The sequence below is a fragment of the Arachis hypogaea genome, chromosome 7 (genome assembly GCF_003086295.3).
Source record: "Arachis hypogaea cultivar Tifrunner chromosome 7, arahy.Tifrunner.gnm2.J5K5, whole genome shotgun sequence".
NCBI classification, from domain to species: Eukaryota; Viridiplantae; Streptophyta; class Magnoliopsida; order Fabales; family Fabaceae; genus Arachis; species Arachis hypogaea.
This window is the reverse complement of record NC_092042.1, coordinates 64,791,792-64,798,683: the sequence shown is the minus strand read 5'-3', so window position 1 is coordinate 64,798,683 and position 6,892 is coordinate 64,791,792. Positions and strand designations below refer to the sequence as shown.

The 6,892-nt window shown below is 37.9% G+C and overlaps 1 long non-coding RNA gene across 1 annotated transcript; it reads left to right on the top strand.

The window, feature by feature from the left end:
- Positions 1-810: 810 nt before the first annotated feature.
- Positions 811-5,001, top strand: LOC140174501 (uncharacterized). The gene is made up of 4 exons (XR_011864061.1): positions 811-1,130; positions 1,205-1,316; positions 1,396-1,539; positions 4,738-5,001. It is a non-coding gene; the product is annotated as an uncharacterized lncRNA (long non-coding RNA).
- Positions 5,002-6,892: the final 1,891 nt, after the last annotated feature.

The following is a 6,892-nucleotide window of genomic DNA, read 5'->3' as shown; positions in this document are numbered from 1 at the left end:
CTCCACCCAATTACTATGGTAAAGAGCCATTCCAGGGTGTGTACCAAGATGATAAATATGGTGGATTCCCTGTAGTTACCAACAAGCCCCACCATATGCCTATGAATCCCCTCTTCAATATAACTTTGAACCACCATACTCATAAGCCCCTTTCTGTAAGCCCCAGAACCTTTGAAAAGTCTTTTTATGAGTAAGTCTCAAATCATATAGTTATTTATAGCCTTGATTTCAGAAATTATTTTATTAAAGATAATTAAGGTAATTTTTGATTTATTGGATTTGAGACGAGTTATGATTATTATCCAATTTTATAATTATTGGATTATTTTCTATATTTGAATTATAAGGTTGATAGTTGTGAAATAATAAGGATTTTATATGTTATGGACTAAGCAACTAATATTTTAAATATTAGTACTGCTATTTTGAAAAATAGAGAAATTAAGTATATTATTTCTAATTATTTGATTTGGGCATTTTGTTGAAAATAATTTGTAAAAGTGATGAGTAAATAGTATTTTTCTATATACAAATAGTGTTGGATTTAAATTGGATTTCAATTACTATATTATTCCCAATTTTAATTGAAATTACAAAATTACCCCTAACCCTAATTTTACTCAAAAACCCTACCTGGTTACCGCCGTCGAGAGCCAAGGAAGGGGAGGAAGGCTGCTCCTGTCACCGCCGTCGAGCTTGCCGTCGTCCTTATTGCTGCACCACCGTCGGGCCCACAATCGTGGAGGAAGCACAGCACCGCCGTGGGTCCATTTCCGTCGAACTCGAAGGAGGAGGAAGGCCGAGACTGGGTGATGCTGGGAGAAGAGGAAATGCGAGCTGGAGGAGCTGCGTCCAGTTGCCGCCGACGCGCCACTAACCGTCGCCGCTCCGCCGCGCCGAGGTTCCCTTTTCTGCTAGATCTGCCGCCGGCAAGCACAGAGGGAGAGAGAAATAGGAGAAGACCCGAGGAGAGACAGAGAGTCCCGAGGCTGAGCTGGGGTTCAGCCACCATCCCCAGCCGTGCTCGCGTCACCGGCGCCGCCTCCGTCGGAACTGCCGCCATGGCCGCCGGAACTCTGGGATGAGTTTCTGCCACGAGACCTTGCTGTCGTCGCCGGGAAAGTATGCCGGTAAGGGTTTCAAACTTGGTCTTCGTTTCTTGTGAGATTATGGGAATCTTATTGTCAAGGCATGTTGGTTTCAGTCACCGTTGCCGGAGTCGGGTCGCCGCAGCCGCTGGAGGTGGCTGTTGGGGCTACCGTCCAACCGGTTCAGAGGCCGTTGCTGTTCGGTTCAGCCGTTCTCTCTTAGTTTCAGTAAGTATTCATGTTTCGAGAGCTCTGCGTTAGTGTTCTGTTCCGTGTAATAAAGTAATTGTAAAATTGACGGTTTTAGGAGTTAGAATCTGAGTTTACTTGTGGCGTTGAGGTTGTTTCTACTATTGAGAAAGACACGCAGAACCGGGATTGTGACTGATGGTTTTGGGGTCGAGGCGGAAAGGATTATGTGATGCATTTGGGCTATGGTTTGCGTTTTGAGGTAGGGGCGCTTTCCAAAAACTATGTTTTATGTATTAGAATTATTACATATGGATACTGATGTGAGAAATTGTGTATTTAGTGATTGTATCTGCCTTATGTATTATTTGATTGACTCGAATGATTATGGATGTTGATTGGGCTGAATTGTTGTCCGGCTTTGTGAAATGGAATGTTTGAAGTTGATTCTTTAAAGATTTGAATCTGAGTTTAATCCGTTGAGGATTGATTTGATTTGAGTTAATTGTTTTGATGATTCGAAAAGTCGAATGCACTTTTGAATTCAGCCTGGTTTATTTTAATTGATTTGGATTTGGACAAATGATTTGTTATTGAACCATTTCTTTAAAGCTTTGAAAATGAGTTATATCGATTGATATTAAGTTGATTTTGTAATGGTATCTTTGAGATACGCCACTGAGGCGATTGTTGGATTTAGCTTGCTTTAAATTGATTTCTGGTTTTGAGCTGCTGAAAAGGAATGAGAAATGGTTTAGTTGGGACCCGAACCGGGTGGCAAAAGTCCAAGTTTTAGGGGAGGTGCTGCCGAAATTTCTACAAAAACTCCTACACTTGTTTGTAAAGTTATTTAAAAAGGGTTGGATTTGAGAAATTGTATTATTTGATTTATTAAGAGAATATTTATGTTTTCAAGCTTAAATTATTTACTGAACTTTATGCGTTGAGTTCGGCTGATTTAGAAATGAACTATTTATACAGTTTGAATCACTGAAGGAAAGAATGACGCCCTAATATTGATTTCAATATAAAAAGGAGCTTTTAGTGATTTTAAAGGAATGTATACTTTTGATTGATTAATCAAGGTTGAGGCATTTTGGAAGAGTTAGAAAAATGGGTTCTAAAAAGAAACCTGAAAGTGGTTTGATTCAAATGAACCGGTCCCGTTTCAAATGAGTTGATTTTTGGACCGGGTTGGAACTTGTGATTTTGTATGGTCGGTTTTATAGTAAATTCAGTTTTATTTACTTGAACTGAGGAATCTATGATTTTAAGAGTTTCAATGAATTTTAAGGAATTGATATAGGTTGACCTTCCCTAAAGACTTGGGACTCTGCCGAGAAACTTTTGTTATAAAATCCCATTGTTGGATGGGTGATTTTGAATGCTTTGAAATAAATCCTTAACTTGCCATGGTTTTGGAAGTTTTGGAAAGAGAATGCCGAGAGTGGCTCTGTTTTAAAAAGGGAACTCACTTTGAGTAAATTTGGCTTATGAGCCTGAGATGATTTGAGAAACGAGATTTCTAAAGCCAAGGCTGAAAAGAGTTGAAACTTGATCTCAAAGTGAAATGAATAGAGAAAATGCTTTATGGCTTAAATGCCAATTTCATGAATTTGATGATTTTGAATGTGGAAGTGCTGTTTTGTTGAGAGCCGGATTGGCTGTGTATGTTTATACATATTGATTGGTTCTGGATTGAACCGTGAGCCGGAATGGCTGTGTATGATATGAATATTGGCTGGTTCTGGAATGAACCGTGAGCCGGATGGCTGAGATGGATGGTGATCCATGAATGAGATTGAATGCATGTTTATGCTGAATCATTGATAAATGTGAATGTTGCACTTCCACTATCTGAGATACGGGTTTCCCTGGGTAGTAGCAGTGGCTAGCCACCATGTGCTCCAGGTTGAGACTTGATACTCTGTTGACCCTATGTCGTAAGTGTGGCCGGGCACTGTGAAAGTCCCGGATGAGCTCGCCCCCGAAATATTCACCAGTGAGGGTGATGGATATGGATCATGTTTATGATCAAGTTTATGATGAGTATAACTCGAGTTGGGGATGCGCGACAGAGGGACAGTCCAATGGTTAGCTACCAGGACTTGTCGGGTTGGCTCTATAACCGACAGATGATATCATCAGCCACTAGGGACAGGCATGCATCATATGCATCTATGTGACATTGTTTGGGTATTGATGAGCGGATAATTTGTACGCTTTTTGGCATTGTTTTTAGTATGTTTTTAGTATGATCTAGTTAGTTTTTAGTATATTTTTATTAGTTTTTAGTTAAAATTCACTTTTCTGGACTTTACTATGAGTTTGTGTGTTTTTCTGTGATTTCAGGTATTTTCTGGCTGAAATTGAGGGACCTGAGCAAAAATCTGATTCAGAGACTGAAAAGGACTGCAGATGCTGTTGGATTCTGACCTCCCTGCACTCGAAGCGGATTTTCTGGAGCTACAGAAGCCCAATTGGCGCGCTCTCAACGGCGTTGGAAAGTAGACATCCTGGGCTTTCCAGCAATATATGATAGTCCATACTTTGCCCAAGATTTGATGGCCCAAACCGGCGTTCAAAGTCACCCTCAGAAATCCCAGCGTTAAACGCTGGAACTGGCACCAAAATGGGAGTTAAACGCCCAAACTGGCATAAAAGCTGGCGTTTAACTCCAAGAGAAGTCTCTGCACGAAAATGCTTCATTGCTCAGCCCAAGCACACACCAAGTGGGCCCGGAAGTGGATTTTTATGTCATTTACTCATTTCTGTAAACCTTAGGCTACTAGTTTTCTATAAGTAGGACCTTTTACTATTGTATTGAGACATCGGGGGGTAGCTATCTTCATTGTTATGCTATCTTAGATCATTGGGAGGCTGGCCTCATGGCCATGCCTAGACCTTGTTCTTATGTATTTTCAACGGTGGAGTTTCTACACACCATAGATTAAGGTGTGGAGCTCTGCTGTACCTCGAGTATTAATGCAATTGGTTTGCCTATGTGATTAACTGCTAATTGTTCTACTTGCAATAACTGTTTGTTTGTGTTTGTATCTTCCTACTTGTGTTTGCTTCTGGAACTATGTTGGATTGTGGTGGATTGGTTGTGGTTGGATTGTTTGGGCCTAGGGCCGTGGTTGAATGGGATGGACCGATGGTTGATTTCGGTTTTGTGGTTCTGGTTTGGAATAAGATATGAAAGGTTATTTTGGTTCAGTATAGATAAACCTTTTTGAAATGCTTTGATGTTTTGAGAATTGAACGGTTCCTCTTTCAGAAAAGATTTCTGACTTTACTTCTATTGTAAAATGTTGTTTTTGAAAAGAGGCATAAGATGGTTAATAATCACTGGTACGGTTTATCTTCATGTATCCTATTACAGTATTTCCCAAAAACCCTCTACTGAGAACCCTTTCGAGGATGATGTTCTCACCCCCTACATTTTTCCCCTTTTCAGGATTTGGGCGCAGAAGTTATGAAGAGTTTAATTATTTGTTATTGAGATGCTCTGTATTGCTTTAGATTATTATTTTTGTACCCTCGCCTTTATCTTGACATATTTTGTAAGAGGGATAGGGATTGTATTGGTTAATGTTTGTAGTATTAATTATATATGTATGTATGTATGTATGTATATACATGGATGTACTCTTTACGAGTTTATTATAAGTTGTATAATATCTATGGATGTACGTTATCGAATGGAGTATCTTGGGAACGATATTGTTGTAAAAAGTTTTAAACAGGCTCATATTTTAGTATTAAATAGTATAAGTGTCGTCGTAATGTCCGAGCTATCAGAGTTGCGCAGCCGGAAGTGTGAGCTTTGGTAGTTAGGGTGTTACATTATGGTATCAGAGCAGTCCTTCCTGTAGAGCCTGAGGAATGGACCGACTATGCTTCAATTGCATACTCTGAGCGTTTGTCATGTATTAGGTCTTGTCGAATGACGAGAATTAGAGCTTTATGCACATGACGATCTATTGATTAACGCCGTTAGTCTTGCATTGCATAATTCTTGGTATTAAGTTTGGCCAGCTTAATATTAGTGAATTTTGTATATGAAAGCACTAATGAGTTATCATAGATGAAATCCGAGTTTTGAGATAAGCGAATCGTGGGTTCTGGGAACGTTGAAAACTTTTCTCGAGGCTGCTCAGTTATGTGTCTTGAATTCTGTTCGAGTTGACCTATTCTTTCGTATCCTAACTTGAATTTCTTGGTTACTAATCCTTTTGAAAAGTAGCTTGATATTTCAACTTTATTCCTCCATTCATATGCATTCCTGTTTGAACTTAATTGCATATGCTTGTTTGGAATCCTTGTTGTATCTATCTTCCTCGGTTTGAGTTCTTCTTGATTCACGTATTCTTTGATATAGCTTTGAACTTGTCATGATGCGCTGTGCCTTTTTAACTCTGAGATTATGAGTCCATTATTAGAGAAATTATTGATTCAGTTTTTCTCTTATTTGACAGTGAGCACAGCCAATTGAGATTTTATAAAAATTGCTGTTGATTAGATATATATCTATCTATGTATAAAACTTTGAGATTTCTTATATAGTTTGACAACTATTTATTCCTAATACCCCGCCTGTGCTTTTACTGGTTTACGGAACTACATTTACTTTAAAATACAATTTGACTTTCTAGTAATTTTACTACGGTTCCAACGCACATCTTCATTTGATTATGTATTTGGATATTTTCAAAATTTTGGAAAGAAAGAATTTTTCATTTTTATCCCCGTTGAGTTTCGTTTGATAAACTTTACTTAATTCATTTTGAATTGAGTTTGATTCAGCATGCTATAGGGTTTATGCCATTATTGTTCTTTTGAAAATGTTGGACTCATAGCTTTCTTCTTTTGAACGAACTCGTTTCTTCTTAAGCTTTTCACCTCTATGAATGTCATACGTGATTCTGTTTTTAACTAATCTTTTACATCTTGTGAAATTATCATTAATCTTGGTTTGTCCTTCCTGTGAATTTCATCCTTATGTGAGTCGGTTTGATTCGTTTCAAATTAGTGCATCGTTTATTCTCTCATTATCTCTACAAGAGTTTTTAGTCAAAGATTTAATTTTGAGAAATTACTAATGATTGAGTTGTCTTTTTCTATGACTTTTGTTTTCCGTTGGATCAGTTGAAAGCTTGTTTGATGTCTCATGCATAGTGGATCTTGTTTGAGCTATCTTGGTTTAAAATCTTTTTTTTTGCATGGCTTGACTTCTTTTTAGTACATCTTAAACTTCCTGAATGTTCTTCTGAGATGGTGATTTCAAGAACACTTTTGGAGTCTTGTTTTGAGCTTTTAAGGAAGTTTTGAATTTCTTTGAAGAAATATTAAATGGAATTTGCTTTCTATTGCTTGATTGAGATTGAAACAATTGTTCGATTTTGACGAAGTTAATTTTAAAGTTGACATGCGCTATTTTAAATGAAGTTTTGAGAAGTTTCCTTGTTTAGTGGAAACCGATTCGTTTGTAACGCACCACTTGTTTCCTTTACCAATTTACAACTAAACTTTTACCTCGGATTTTCTTTTCCAAATAGAGCTTAACTTTCTCTTTTGATCTTGCTAAGAATTTTATACACGCTTGTTTGAAT